The sequence below is a fragment of the Protopterus annectens genome, chromosome 8.part0, assembly GCF_019279795.1.
Source record: "Protopterus annectens isolate FY-2018-M chromosome 8.part0, PAN1.0, whole genome shotgun sequence".
NCBI classification, from domain to species: domain Eukaryota; kingdom Metazoa; phylum Chordata; order Ceratodontiformes; family Protopteridae; genus Protopterus; species Protopterus annectens.
In genome coordinates this window covers 1756319971-1756337299 of record NC_056741.1, presented here as the reverse complement: position 1 = coordinate 1756337299, position 17329 = coordinate 1756319971, and the positions used below count along the sequence as shown (strand labels likewise).

Genomic DNA, 17329 nt, shown 5'->3' with positions numbered 1-17329 from the left:
TTTTTTATAATCAGCTACAAGGTCCCTGATTATCCAGAGGAATGGATATTCCTTCTTTGTAGCATCCTCAGTATACAGACCAGTGCTGTTACAAAATGACTGAGTTATTAATCTCCAAGTGACTTGCAAACTTAATTTTCCGAAACATCATTCAGACAAAAAGTATGATCAAATCTAACTACTAGAAAACAATTGCTTCAGTTCTCCGAAGGAGGCCATTCCATAGTTTTATCAGGTTTTTACAGCACTTCCATCTTACTGATGATTCTCTCAGACTCAGCTGCCATCATTTTATGTGCTAATTTACTCCTGGAACTTATGAAGATGAAAGTCTTCAACAGTCATTAATTGCACATCTAACCTTTTGTTATCATAGAAATAAGTCATCCTTTTAACTACCCCTAACAGCACTTAACAGTTTTATATCCTGTCCCTTCTGATTGATAGCCACCCAGGGGTTTCATTTTCTAGTGTGACAGTTTTGAATATCTTACAAATAACCTGCTGCTGAATCCAGTGCCCCACCTGCACTGTGCAATGCAGTAGTGATTCAGGTGCCATGCTGACCAACAAGTGAGTCAGAAAATGGCTTGCCATCTGACAACAGGTGCTTGGTGCAAATTAAGTCATAATGAAAGATTCAGCAGAGCAGGAGGACATACCATTACTATATGCTACCAAAAGACAAATATGCTACAAATAAGGCACCTGATGATGTTGTTAGTCAGGAGGGAGGAAATTATGCAATAATGCTTTCTTTGCCAAAATGCAGACCAGCAAATAGGCTCATGTTGTGGGAAAAGCTTCTTTTCTTTGAGTTGCTGTGACTTTGGATTTGGCTAATAAAATGAAGTTGGGGGATGTATCTGGATGTGGGGTGATTTAACCATTATAAATAAATGTCTTTTTGTCTTTTCGTTTTTTTTTTTTTACAACCATCAGTTGCTTCATTGCGTTTTGTATTTAGTCAGCTGATCCATAAATTCATAGATTAATAGATTGTTGCTAGGCTAATGGCCAAGGTGGCCTTTCTAAGCCTAGCTAAGTTTTCCCTCAAAAAATGTCTTGTAGCAAAGTAGGACATTGTTGGCCAGGCATTTATAAGCTACCTCTGATCACAGGGGGACATGGGTGCCAGGCCCGGTGTAAATTTCCTATTCCCCATTCACTGGTCTATGTTGCTGTTAGATGAGGTAATAGACAAATTTATCTTTACATGGATGGGAAGCCTGTTTCATATGAGGGGTAGTCTCTAGGACACATATCTGTCTCTCCAGCATTTAAAGTTTAAATCACAGACAAAATTCAAATCCTTAGACCTTGTATTTCTGGTACTGTTTGACTTAAAAATATGCAGGAGATTCATAAATGTGGGGTTTGCAGATGTCTTGTAAGCTAGGCAGAGATCACCTCTCAGAAATCTATAACAGACTGAGTAGAGGGAAAGGGCTTTAAGGCACTGTCTATAAGGCAGGTTTGTCACTTCTTGTATTCTTTTTGTAAGGAACTTCTGAGGCCACTATAGCTGCTGCTTATGCCTAGTCAGGTACATACCAAAGGAAGCATTGTACTCCATGACTGGTCTAATATGGATGAGGTACTTTGGGATAATGAACTTTCTGGACCATCATGCCATGCCTATGGTGCTAATGATGTTGTTGTCTGACAAAATACTCACACTAAGGTGCAAAGCAATACTAAGCATCATAAACTTCAAAAGCACAATGTGTGCTTAGAAAAAAAGTCTTATAATATCACTGGAGTTCCTGGGAGCCCTGGGAGCACATGGGAAGTCTTACAATATTAGTGGAGTGCACATTACAGCACACAGTGTGCTTGGGGAGAAACCCTGTTATATCAGTAGGATGTACATTAAAGCCAACAGTTGCTTGGCGAGAAGCCATATTAGTCGGGGGGTGCACATTACAGCACACCGTGTTCTTGAGAAGAAGTCCTACATTATCTGTGGGGTACACATTGCAGCAAACAGTGTGCTTTGGGAGAAGCCCTGCAATATCACTAGGGTGTACATCACAGAATCTAATGCAGTTGCAAAGGTGCACAGCATAAATTCACTGTGCACCCGACATTACTTTGGCACATTAAAAAGTTGCAGAGATTACAGAATATGCACTTTTCATGCTACATATGGATGTTCACATGCACCATGCAGTGTACAAAGACAGAACAGTATGTACTGTGGACCATTGGTTGTAAGCAATTGTGCAATTTAGCAAGCAAAATTCAGTAAACGTCTGAACTCTATTGTTCTTTTACCTATTCCTTGCAAGTGTGTATATTCATATATTGTTTAATGTCAAAAAAGTACAAGCATACAGAGTTCTGCCACACTATAGTTCCATATTGGGCTACATGATCAGGTGAGCTGATATATGCATGCTGGCATATTTCTGTACCTGCTGTCCTATGGCAACACTATATGGGTGACATGCCTTCAGCCTGCTTCGCTGAGTTGCTGTATGTCTGAGTTTATCTATCCATCTATCTATCTATCTATCTATCTATCTATCTATCTATCTATCTATCTATCTATCTATCTATCTATCTATCTATCTATCACACCTGTGTGGTTGTGTGCTTGTATGTGTGTTTGTGTGTCTGCTGTAAGATTGGCCAATACACAGTGTGTTCAGTGTAATATTGATGATATCACAATTTGTGTTTCCTGTTAATATGCATCTGTAATTGTGAAGTAACATGATTTTAGAGGACAGCTTTTGTAAACAGTGTAGCTGTCTATAAACTGATATTCACCAACTCATTAACAATGTATTTTGCACCTAATATTTTTTAGTGTGCACTAACATATCATTGAAGTAATATGATTTTAGAGGACAGCTTTTGTAAACAGTGTAGCTGTCTATAAACTGATATTCACCAACTCATTAACAATGTATTTTGCACCTAATATTTTTTATTGTGCACTAACATATCATTTCTATAGTAGTACTGTGCAGGTGTTTCAGAATCAAGTGTTGTCATTTTCCCCGCATTTATTTTTTAAGAATACAAGTTAAATACAATACCAATAATAAACATCACAACAATATAGGTAGTAATTAATCATTCAGAATAATACAGAAATCAAGAACTTCTCGGTAAAAGGAAGATGATGTAACTTGACCAGCTTGTCATGTAACACATACAGGCACCAGAAATCCTTACATTTTCTTGGATTTCTTCTAAATTTACTGTCTCTTTCTTTTATAAACATCTGCTGCTCAACTGAATATTTTAAATTGCCCATGGACACAGTATTGAAATTTGCCCTTGCCCTTGTTTTCTAGGACATTCCTGAAAAGCAGCTACAACAATAAGTTCACTTAAGCTCTTCTGAAATTATTAGTTTGCTAAACCCTGATGCAAAATCTGTGCAGCTAAAAACTGCAGTGTGCAAAGATACAATCTTGCACTTCTATTGCTAAACACTTTAAGGGACAAACAAACAAAGCTGCAAAGATCATCATATGACATGAAATGTAACCATGGTATGCACATAGTTCATGGATTGCATACTGTAAGATTAGGTTTCACTTAAATGCATCTTGTTAGACATAAATGTCCCCCGGATTTATGAAGCCCTTTATAGCATGCAGGATTAGTTTAAGAGCTATTTTTGGCAATATGGTCGACGTGTGATCCAGGAACGAGCTCCCGGGAAGTGCACGTGAGCTCTTAGGCTAATCCTGCATGGACCAAGCTCCTGTATGCAAATTATCCTCATTTGCAGGTGAAAATCATACAAATGAGGGTAGTATGCATGCCAGGAAGCTGGCAGCCATCCGTGCAGGATGAGTGCAGTGTGCAGAAATGTACTCGGTTAGTAACAAAGTACATTTCTGCAATCTACAAAACGGAGATATAACAGCTCCAAATAAAGGCTGCATATCATTGAGGAAGCATGCCAATGTCCAAATAGAAGGCCATTGGCATTGCAAAATGTAAAAAAAAAAAAAATAGCTTTTAATTTTCTTTTCACCGAGCTTGCCTGGTTAAGCATAGGGCAGCAACGCGCAAACGGGATCGGGGGAAATTAATAAAATAAACCAAAAATAAGCATTCTAACTAAATTCAGTATTCTGACATGCAAGTCAATGGCAGTCAGAAGACAACCTGGCCAGTGAGTAATGATTGCTAAGGGGGGAGGGTCTGTGTGGGACATGTAACTATGCATTAGCAGGCAATCCTATGCAAATGAGGGAAGGGTTAGTGAATTCCAGATTTTCCCAGGGTGTGAGGCAGGTCCCAAGAGTGTAAGAGTATAAATAGCTGGGTGCAAGACTAGGATATAGGTGACATCATGGGGGTGTGTGTGGATTGGAGACCTGTGGCTCATGATTGCTTCTAGCTTAGCACAGCTAAGCTAGAGGTGTGTCTAAACCTGCCTAGCACTCCCTACAAAGTGTAAGAGGGTGTGCACGTCACGCACCGGGTTGTACAGGAAGAAAAAGGAATTTAAACCAGGAAAAAATAGCTCTGTGCACATTTGAACACTCCATTTGCACGGCACCCCCGGGCTTAAACAGGGAGGTAATGGGAAGGGAAAACAGCAGTAGGAAGGTAATCAAGGAAAACTAGCTTAGCTGACAGGTGAAATGTATCAGAATCAGCCAATTACACAGGCAGCAGACCAGCCCAACACACCACTATAAACCATGCAAATACCTTTCCCCCTTGTTTCCCCAAAAACTCTGCACCACTGGTGTATACAGACGGGGAACTTTTACAAAATGAAAGCAACAGAAAAAATGTTAGGGGCTGCTTTTGCTATCATAAACCAGCATATGCAAGAGGCTGAGGGTGATGAGGATGTGAATGCTGCTGAGCAACCCACAGTGAGGAGATGGAGAAGATTGCACAGACCCAGGGTAACCTACCAGGGGCTACATGAGCTGGAGATAGTGGAGCACTATAGGGTGAACAGGGACCTCCTACAGTATACTGTTGAGCTGTGCCGGCCATGCCTGACACGCAGAACCAAGAGAGGGAAACCCATCCCAGTGGATACCAAGGTATGTGTAGGCCTAAGAATACTAGCTACAGGTACTTTCCAAAGGCCAACTGGGGATATGATGGGGATCTCACAGGCATCAGCATTAAGGGTACTCGACCAGTTCCTGGATGCCATGTCAGCACATGTCGGTGAGCATGAATATTTCATCATCACCCATGAGGCGTTGGCCAGCAATATCAGTCTCTTCCACCAAATAGCAGAATACCCTGAGGTAGTGGGTGCAATAGACTGCATGCACATATACATTAAAGCACCACCAGGAAAGCAGGGTAGGGTATACATCAAATGCAAGGGCTTCCCCTCCATCAACTGCCAGGTCGTGTGCGATGCTCAGGGCATAATAATGAATGTGTGTGCTGGCTGCCCTGGAAGCTACCACGATTCCGACATCTGGCATCTGACGCAGCTGTACCAGACATTTGCCAATGGGGACATCACACACGGTCACCTAGTGGGGGATGCTGGATATGCACTGGAGCCATGGCTGATGACCCCCCATCAGAAATGCACACACACCTGAACAAGAACTCCATAATGAGGCACACACACAAACACGAATCATAATAGAGCATGTGTTTAGGATGCTCAAGTCATGGTTCCGGTGCCTGGACACATCCGGTGCAGCCTTGAAGTACTCACCAACTACATGTTCCCAAATTGTCTTTGTATGTGCCATGCTACATAATATGATCATGTGGAAACAACTGCAACAGGAACAGCATGCACACAGCCCCCCACAAGTGCCAAGGCCTGCACAGGCGCAGTGTGACTCGGAGGAGGAACAACCTGAGCCTGCCCCAGTAGGCAGAAGGAGGTGTGCCCAGTATGCCCTGGCCTTGGCAAAGAGGCAATGCATAGCACATGCACTGACACAGTAGGGACCCAGGGAATGACAACTCTCTCTGATTCGCACATACAGTAAAGGAGATGCCAAACATGACACTACCTGTGCTCAACCATGTATAGGGAGTGTACTATGTGCATCCGACATAGGCAGCCCTGCAGCAACACCCTCAATACTGGGACACCCACAAGGCAAGTGACTCACACATGCCAGTCGGGGGGGGGGCACATACCCAACAAAAGTCACCGCCAGCAGGATAGGTGTAGACAAACACAAACAAATGCTGTACTATGGCCTCTGAATGAGCCCCATGGGTAACCCCTACCCCAGCCCTACACAGTCAGACTACAGCAGGCCAGCCAGTTGGATGTAAGCTGTGAAGGCTAGGAAGTCAGAAACTCGTATGTAGGTAGTGAAAGCTACGATCTGTAGTATACTGGTATGCCGGTAGCCAGCATGATAGGTAAGACTACAGACTGAAATTATGTACCTGACATACCAGTACAGTCCTAGCAACTGTGTAAAAGTGTAAGGTGTACCCCACCATCCTATGTACACTTATAGTAACAGTCAGGTGTGCCCCCCCACCCCTGTGTAGAAATGTAGAAATGGTCAGGTGCCCCCCCCACTATGCAGAAATGTAGCAACAGTCAATGCCAAATGACAGATGTATAACCTGCAGACACAGCATGCTACCTGTCGGTGTACAACACAAAGGTCAGCACCGCAGTACAGACCACCTGGACTTGATCCACACATGCAATATAGATGGCAATACTGGGCATGCTCACACATTTAGAGGAATGAAGGAAAAGTCAGTCAACAACATACTGAAAGCCCGTACTGGGCATGCTCACACACTTAAGAAGGCCATGTCAGCAAAAATCAGTGGACCAGACATATCTGGCAGTTGCAGTTTTCAGTGCAGACACATGACAGTATGCACCACTCCTGCTTTGCACACACAGTGGATAGGAATACAGACATATATGTATGGACAACTCACTATAATAAGCCAAAGGTAGATGGACATAGATGTGTTGAAGAGGGGACCGTGACAAGGAGCCATCTGGGCCTGTCCCACCCAGCACACAGCCAAAGGCCCCCAAACACATGAGGTGCAGGTATTACTCACTGCAGATATTAGCCACAAGTATCTGTTAGCATGACAGCATGTTGCACGTGCCAGCTGTGCAACATGACTGTACAAGGAAGTCATCACCTAGTAGCTGTATACATGTACCTGTGGCATATGACCCTGTGTGTGCCTGAATATGGCATGTCAACCCTTACATGAATGGGTTATGGCCCATGCACACACCGCCCTCCCCACAGCAGTATCATGACAAGCCTGCTGAGGTCATCCAATGTGAAATACATCTTTGGGGGAGCTGTAGCTTAGTAATCCCCATGGCACATCCCATAACTGTGTACTACTGTACTGATAAACTAGTTAGGTAGTAGTCCTAACTCCAGACTTGGCAACTGTGTGAGTGTGTGTATGTGTGCGTGTCTCGGTTTCTGCCTGTGTAGACAGAAATGCTTTCTAGGCTACTCACACTCAGTACAGTTCATATATACAACATTGGAAAGGCTGCTGATGTCATGCATCTAGAAATACACCTCTGGGGTAATCATAGCCCAGTAATCTCCGTAGTATGTCTTGTAACTGCGTACTGCTGTAGTATGATAAAGTAGTTAGGTAGCAGTTCTAACCCCAGAACTGGCAACTGTGTGTCTGACCGCGTAGAGAGCAATGCTTTTTAGGCCACTCACACCCCATACAATACACATACTCGACTTTGGCAAGGCTGCTGATGTCACTCACCTAGAAATACACCTCTGGGGAAATCATAGTTCAGTAAGCTCAGTAATCTCAGTAGCATGTCGTGTAACTGCGCGCTGCTGTAGTGTAAGTGTTCTAACCCCAGACTTGGCAACTGTGTGAATGTGTGTGTCTGACTGCATAGAGAACAATGCTTTTCAGGCCACTCAAAGCTCCTACAATACACATACTCGACTTTGGCAAGGCTGCTGATGTCACTCACCTAGAAATACACCTCTGGGGAAATCACAACCCAGTAATCTCTGTAGCGTCCTATAACTGTGCACTGCTGTAGTGTGATAAATTAATTAGGTAGGTGTTCTAACCACAACCCTGGCAACTGTATGAATGTGTGTGTGTGTTTGTCTGACTGCCTAGAGAGCAATGCTTTTTAGGCCACTCACACCCCATACAATACACAGACTCAACTTTGGCAGGGCTGCTGATGTCACTCACCTAGAAATACACCTCTGGGGAAACCATAACCCAGTAATCTCTGTAGTGCATCCTGTAACTGCACACTGCTGTAGTGTGATAAAGTAGTTAGGTAGGTATTCTAACCCCAGACCTGGCAACAGTTTAAGTGTGTGTGTGTGTGTGTGTGTGTGTGTGTGTGTGTGTGTGTGTGTGTATGTGTGTGTGTCCGTGTGTGTGTCTGACTGCATAAAAATCAATGCTTTTTAGGCCACTCACACACCGTACAATACACATACTCAACTTTGGCAAGGCTACTCATGTCACTCACCTAGAAATACACCTTTGGGGAAATTATAGCCCAGTAATCTCCATAGCGCATCTTGTAACTGCATACTGCTGTAGTGTGATAAAGTAGTTAAGTAAGTGTTTTAACCCCAGACCTAGTGAAGGTGTGTGTGCCTGACTGCCTAGAGAGCAATGTTTTTTAGGACACTCACACCCCGTACAATACACAGACTCAACTTTGGCAGGGTTGCTGATGTCACTCACCTAGAAATACACCTCTGGGGAAACCATAACTTAGGAATCTCTGTAGTACATCCTGTAACTGCACACTACTGTAGTGTGATAAAGTAGTTAGGTGGGTATTCTAACCCCAGACCTGGCAACGGTTTAAGTGTGTGTGTGTGTGTGTGTGTGTGTGTGTGTGTGTGTGTGTGTATGTGTGTGTGTGTGTGTGTGTGTGTGTGTGTGTGTGTGTGTGTGTGTGTGTGTGTGTGTGTGTGTGTGTCTGACTGCATAGAAAGCAATGCTTTTTAGGTCACTCACACCCCATACAATACACATACTCGACTTTGGCATGGCTACTCATGTCACTCAGCTAGAAATACACCTCTGGGGAAATCATAGCCCAGTAATCTCCGTAGTGCATATTGTAAATGTGTACTGCTGTAGTGTGATAAAGTAGTTAGGTAAGTGTTTTAACCCCAGACCTAGTGAATGTGTGTGTGCCTGACTGCCCAGAGAGCAATGCTTTTTTAGGCCACTCACACCCCGTACAATACACAGACTCAACTTTGGCAAGGCTGCTGATGTCACTCACCTAGAAATACACCTCTGGGGAAATCATAGCCCAGTAATCTCTGTAGTGCGTCCTGTAACTGCGCACTGCTGTAATGTAATAAATTAGTTAGGAAGGTGTTCTAACCACTGTCTTGGCAATTGTGTGTGTGAATCTGTGTGTCTCTGACTGAGTGACGGACAATGCTTTTTAGGTCACACACACTCCTTAGAATTCATATACCCAACACTGGCAAGGCTGCTGATGTCACTCACCTAGAAATACACCTCTGGGAAAGGCATAGCCCAATAATGTCTGTAGAGTGGCCTGTAACTGTGTACTGCTGCATTGTGATTTAGAACTGTGATAGGGTTCCATCACCACCCATGGCAGTTCTGGATGTTTTGCGTGTGTTTCAATGTCTACTTATGGAGCAATGCATCATAGGCTACTCATGTACAGTACAATTCAAATGCCCTACATTGCCAATCATCTGATGTTATTCATTGTGAAATACTACTTTGGGAAGAAAGTTCCCTGTAATCCCTGTGGTGTGACCTATAACTGCTCCATGCTGTAGTGTAATATAGGCATTGGCAGGGGTTCTATACCCACACATGACAGTTGTGGATGTTTTGTGTGTGTCTCACTGTTTGTGTAGGGAGCAATGCATTTTAGGCTAGTCACTTGCAGTACAGGTGAAAGGCCCTACTTTAGTAATCCTGCTGATGTCAGTTAATGTGAAATACACCTTTGGCGAAGAAATAGTCCTGTAATGTCCATGGCACGTCCTATAACTGTGTAGTTCCCTAGTGTAATAAACTTGTTAAGTAGTGGTTCAACTCCCAGACTTGACAGGTGTGTGTGTGTGTGTGTGTGTGTGTGTGTGTGTGTGTGTGTGTGGTGTGTGTGTGTGTGTGTGTGTGTAACTTGTATCCTGTGTAGAGGTGAGTGTGTGACACCTGTGGCCAATGTGGAGGGGGTTTTGCTCATTACTTTTATGGTGGCCCTAATATATATCACAACGTCAACCATACAGGGATAACAGATGTAAATTAGCTGGGAGGCATGTGTCATATGCTCACACATGCCTAGGCAACAACCAATATGTGGTTAGTACACTGCATATTGGCCACTGATAGTAACTATGCAGTGATAGCAGTGGGCTATAGAGGGCATGTCACCTTGACCATCTGTCCAATATGCATGTACATGCAGACAGTGCACCAGCACCATGTTCCCCAATGGACACCTGCACCACCTGTGATGCCTCCACATGTGACCCACAATAGACATACCATGCCTGACAACATGCCCTGTATGGACAGATGACACTGACATCAGGGAATGCTGTTGGCATGCTATCAATGTAGGTGAAGGGTAAACCTGCTGTCCATTACCAGTTCCTGCTACAGGTGGGCAAGACTGGCACAACTGATGATAAGCTATGTTCACAACATGGGCCAGACACCCCAGGTACAGTTTCACATGTCACTGTACATACATCCCAGACACCATCCATGTCATGGACTAAGGAACACATACATGGCATGTGGTGTACAGCATTGGCCACACACAGTAGTCACCCAGCTGACTAGATGGGGGATGCAATACCCACCTGTGTGGGAACATGTAGTAACTACAGCCCTAAGCCACAATGCAAATCATTGTCGTGTGGCCTGATGCCATGGTATACCCATTGCCTAACCTTGTACAGCCTGCTGGCACAGTTGACGACATGGGCCAGATATGTTCACAACATGGGCCAGACACCCCAGGTACAGTTTCACATGTCACTGTACATACATCCCAGACACCATCCATGCCATGGACTAAGGAACACATACATGGCATGTGGTGTACAGCATTGGCCACACACAGTAGTCACCCAGCTGACTGGATGGGGGATGCAATACCCACCTGTGTGGGAAAATGTAGTAACTACAGCCCTAAGCCACAATGCAAACCATTGTCATGTGGCCTGATGCCATTGTATACCCATTGCCTAACCTTGTACAGCCTGCTGGCACAGTTGACCACCACACACCCATGTAGACATGCACCCACGCATGTCAGAACTGTGTGCACATGTGTGTGTGCGTTGTATAATGCGTTTGTCCACATCCACACTCACTACAACCCCCCAGGGCATACTGAAGCATGCTGTCTGATGTGTGACATCTCCTCATACTCTTTGCCCATACGGCCTCCGTATGACCCGTGCGATCCATGTGATACCTGCACATTGATATGTTGTGGCAATCCCACTACTGATGAATTGCACTCCTGGCCCTGCCAAGTGTGTCAATGTGTGTGCATCCCTGTGTGAGTGTGCCTGTGTTGACTCTGGCACATGTTCATGTAGACAGGTACGTGTACGACACCTACCGTATATCTACTGTATCCCTGTTGCAGATGTCACTCACCCTGACATATATGTTCTGAGTGCTTCACATCAGGTAACCCATGTGGTACATCCAATAACTGCATCAAACTGTGACAGCACTACATAGTTGTCGGGGGTTTACTACCCTGTGCTAGTAGGTGTGGTACACAAACATGCTTCAGTTTTAACCTCCCACACCTCCCTGACATGTATCTGAGTCTGTCTGCCTCCCCCACTCCCTCTCTGGTGGATGTGGAGACCCACACCTGCCTTGCTTAGGCAGCAGCATGTGTATGTTACATGATGCTTATGATCAGCTGATGGCCTCTGCACAAATTGCAGCCCTCCCCTAGATGATTGCATGTGTAACAGCTGTGGTAACAATCCCATAGCCAATTGCATGGAAACACATTCCAATGCCTAGGAACATCATGGTGGTGTTGGGCCTTTGCACACACTGTGAGCAGGAACTAGATTTGATGTTTGGCAAACAACATCCCAGATGGATTGGGGATTTACCTCTAATAACATACACTGTGGAAAGAGGGCAACCAACAGGAGGGGGATGTGCCTGACCTGACTACATACTGTAAGTGCTGCCATACTGCATTTGGAGTAATGTTGGGTTAACAGTGTTTGTCTGGATATGCCTGTCGTACATGTCGCAATACCTCCCATGTCAGTTCCAAGTATATGAGAAATCCCCATCTGCAGGGTCATCTGCAGACTGGGCAGTGTTGTGCCTATATTTTCATGTGTTCGCCACAGTGCATCAATCCATGGAATGCAGAAGGTAGTTTGAGGATTGCAGTCTGTAGATGGTGAAGGCCATGACAGTTACTGACTTCATATGCCTCATGGGACATATGTTGCAACAAACCCTATTACAATGGAAATTATATGAAGTTATCACAATAACATGTCTATACTGGCCCTGTGTATGTGCTGTCAGCCACACTTCTGTCAACCTTTGTACATATGGCATGCATGAAGTGGTGCATATGTGCTGTACACCATAAATACTGTCATCATATCTGAAAACAAGCCAGTGATATATCATATTGCTACACATGTCATGTACAGTAGTGGTTATATTTCATGTAAGCTGGACATTTTGTGGATGATTGTACAGTACTGAGGTCTGTGTAGTGATGGTGAATGTTGGCAGTGTGTATATTGTTAATATGTACCTCAGCCTGTGTACAGACTGTGGTAGATGTCATTGTTCTACCTCCCCTTCTCTCAGATGTTACATGCTGCCCCACTGTACGGTACCATTTTGCCGTACATGTTTGTAGGGCCATACACACACATGTCCCATACCACAGACAGCCATCATGACAAACTGTGTAGCAGCTCAATATATGTAGGGTCATTCTGTGAGTGGCACATATGAGGATGGTGTAGAACTGATGGTCCATATACCGTAATATTAGGCTAGCTTACCATATGTGGCTGTGGCTGTGTTCACATTGGTTGTGGTTATGCACTGTCACACTGGTGTATCTTACCCTGTGCTGTGACATGGCTGTCGAGATTGCTATATATGCAGGTACATGTGCATTACCCCATACGGGAAGTAGGCTAGTGCTGAGCCAGTCTGCCTGTAGCCTGCACAGTGCATTGTTACATGCCTAGCAGCTTAGTGTACTTAACCAATGGGATGTTATCTGCAGATACATGCCAGATGTACTGCTGCTGGCCCTCCATTAAACGTTATGTATGTCAGATAGAGCAGTGGGATGCTGTATAGATGTATGTCAATATCTAGTGGGTGGTATGTGTGCATGGCACCCCTGTACCAGCGGTCATTATGTGTCAGGCCAGACAGGAGTGTGTGAATCCAACACCTATGGTGCCAAATGTATACCAGTAGTTATGTGTTATACCCATATACATGGCTGTCTACATCCATATTGTCAGGATTGGTACACATGTGGTGCACTAAGGGATCATGTGTATACCTCTGGACTGTACAGGTTGTGTCCAAAGTTCCACATATAGTGGCCAATATCTCTGTGCACTACATAGGGGCATTACATGCTAGCAGCGGTACCCTACAATGATTTCCTTAGGATGTCTGTCAGTAGCCAATGGCACACATGTTATTAGCATATGTCAGCATCCACACACACCATGTCTTTGAAGACAATCCCAATGACAGTAGCAACAATCTAGTAATATACCTGCTATACATAGCTGTCATCCCCTTGCACTACTACTGTGGGACTGTAGGGGCTGTCATATGGCTACACACCATGTCCAGGACATATGGTGGAAATATATGTACATATACTTATCCAGATAGCCATATATATATAAATATATATATATATATATATATATAGATAGATAGATAGATAATTATACATGTGTACTACATTAAATTACCACTATCATGGCAACCACCCACTATAACTCCCTACAGCATGCCTGTGTTCCAGTCTCTGTCCCCATCTACATACCAAGCTGTGCACATATGTCATGCTGTTGGGGGTTGTTCTGTAGTGGGCTTTGAGTATATCACACTGCCACTGCTGCCATTAGTACACTGCTGTTGTATCCCCCACACATACAGTGGGGCTGCAGCCATATATGTGTGGGTGTCACCTACACAACACATGTGTGCCCTTATGCACTGCAGAGGCCAGTGTATGTAGCAGTGGTATATGGTCTTGTATTATTGAGTCCAGGTGGGGAGCACCATAAATGACCTAGGCTGTTACAAATGTGAGGGTATCAGGGGTGAGCTGCCACAAGGTATGTAGATGTTCAGTACCGTATACTCTACCTATATTGGCATTACTTACATGACTCGGGGTACTGCAAGCCTACTTCCTCCTGCAGTACAGACTGTTATGTGTGTTATGCCTTATGTTCCGGGTACAACCCATTTGATCACAACATGTCTTTACCTCCTACGGAGTTTGTACAGAGTGTAGATAGAGGCTGCTGAACTACACACCTGCAGTACATACTGCTGATTGTGTGGTACCCTGTGGCTCAGTCTGTCAGCACTATTGTACATTATGAAGGGCTTGGCTTGGACTGCAACAGTTGTGAACCTTTTCAGACTTCTGTATAAGTGTAACTGTTTCACAGTTGCAGTACTCCATTTATATAATTGTCAGTATTTGAACAGCTGTATGATATAGCATATAGGACCGTTATGGTGCACAATTAAAGGAGTCCCATTTCTGCAAACCTGTGTGTGCTATCTTTCCTATGACCTTTTTATGGGTATATGTTGCAGGCAATGATTGACATTAGTATGTGTAGCCCATACAGTGTCCAGTTGTTCAGGTGTTAACTGTAGGCATACTGGCTGTTCCATATTTTGTGCACCTCCTACATATGTATCTTACTGTACATATATCTGTGTGTGTATGCGTAGTCACATATTGTTGTTGTTTTTCTTTTGGCTTTTCCCAGTTAGGGGTCGCCATAGCGGAACTCCGGTCCACTAATGATTGGCAGTAGATTTTTTATGGGTGCAGAGGTGCCAGCCTGACACCCAACCTTCAACGAAGGCACGCCCATTCTACGCATGTCTTTCGAACACCACTCGACCATGGGTAGGACATGCAAACTCCACAAAGAAGGTGCTCCAGCTGAGAATTGAATGGGAGAACCTCTTGATGTGAGGCAACAATGCTACTGCTGCACCACTGTGGCTTGTATATGTAGCAGCATATATGTGTCTGTGTATCTGTATCCTGGGGACATTGATGGCTTCCACATATTACATGTCATGTGGGAGGCAGACTGTACTTGGTAGTGTATTGCAGGACACAGGTGTTTGGCTGTGGGGGTATACCTATTCATACAAGATGTATAGTGTGTGGGGCCTCTCAACCCCATTAACGGTGCATGTGGACATAGGTGTATTTGTTAATCTGCAAATACAGATGTATGACCATATATACCTATATAGATATATTTATCTGCTAACAGATATATAGGTATATGTGCATAGATAGCGATATATATGTATACAGAGTTAGTAAAACAACATATATATTTGAATATATGTGTATCTATACATATATGGGTATGTTGTATCTGTTAAGGTTGCACTATGGTTACACATGCAGACATCTAGATGCTGGCATACATTCTCTGCACTGTTTCATGACAGGACTGGCTGAAATGTTTTTGAAACATTGAATATCTGTGTACTTGTCATGGCTTAGTGGTACATCGGTTTGTCTAGGGTGTGCAGGGTCCCTTGGTTTGAGTCTTAAAAGAGTTGTTTATTTTTTTGCTGGCCAGAACATGGCCCATTGGATAGAGAGTGATTAAGGCACCATAAAGTAGTTGTAAGCAGGTTTGTGTGTGTTCTGCCCAGCAACAAAATAAACAGGTCCTGCAAGGCTCATAACCAGGATCGTGCACATCATACACAAAGTGATTTACCACTAAGCCATGGCAGATATGCATAATCATGATGTTTTCACATACATATCATCCAGCCCAAGTATACAACACTACAGGGAATGCATTCCACCATGTAAATGTATTTGTGTGTGTGTAAATATTCATCATTAAATGGATATAACATATCTATATATGTAGATACGTATAGACATATCTCTCTCTCTATATATATATATATATATATATATATATATGTATATATATATATATATATATATATATATATATATACATATATATATATATATATATATATATATATATATATATATATATATATATCTGTATAAGCCAATAAATACATATATACATAGATATGCATACAGCCATCAATATATATGTATATATCCCACATGTCCACATATAGACAACACTAGGAATGCATATATGTCAGCATATATATGGCTCACCTTTCAAAGGGAGAAATCCATGTGCCCGGAAGCTGGAAGACATAAAGTATGTTCTCAGAATTGCACAATCCTGCAATACATGCATCGAATGTGCAATGAGTGAACGTCACTATGCATTTGCTCATTGCAGATTAGGCAATTTGGTTGCGGATGCCACTATAATGGGGATGGGGAATAATTGCCTATCCCCACTGTAGTACACACTAGTAGTTCATATATCACAGTAGGGAGGTTGTGAGAGGCCCAGCCCCCCAGAGGGGGGTGCAGGTAGTCATGCACCCCACCATTACAATATATATTCCAATTTGCAGTTTGAGAGTCAGCGAAGGTGCCTTTAGAACTGCAGTTCTCTTAACTGTGATGCAGTAAGAAATGATGGGTTAGTCCTTTCGGTTTGCAGAAAGGGCAGTTCGAAGGAATAACTGTCCCACTGTCAAAGGTGAACACATATATATCAATATATGTATATATGGACATACGTCTGTAGATGGAACTGGGAATGTAACCACAACATATATATCCACATGCACCATTGATGGGTTTGAGAGACCCAAACAACATACATCTGGCACGGATAGGTATTCCCCCTCCAGCCAAATACGTTTGACCTGCAATACAATACCAGCCTTAGCAGATCCCATAAGCCAGACCCTACACAACAAGGGAAGTACATGTTAACAGGACTCCATCCCACCTGTAGGATGTAAGGCTGGCATTACTAATATCATGCAGTACAGTCAAGTCACATGTCATGCTTGGGGGAACCCCCTGGGCAGGTGCAGTAAGTAGCTGGGATCCCTCATACAATCCAATAGCCCTACACCTGACAATGGATTCACCAATGTTGGCAGGGACATCCACAAACCCACCATGTCAGCTGGGAACTACCACCCAGTAGCCTGATGACCGTGGTCT

The 17329-nt window shown here is 43.6% G+C and overlaps 1 protein-coding gene across 1 annotated transcript in view; it reads right to left on the bottom strand.

The window, feature by feature from the left end:
- The window catches only part of LOC122809621 (cytochrome P450 2J6-like), a 587708-nt gene that overhangs the window by 29752 nt on the left and 540627 nt on the right, over window positions 1-17329 (bottom strand). The gene's annotated exons all lie outside the window — the stretch shown is intronic.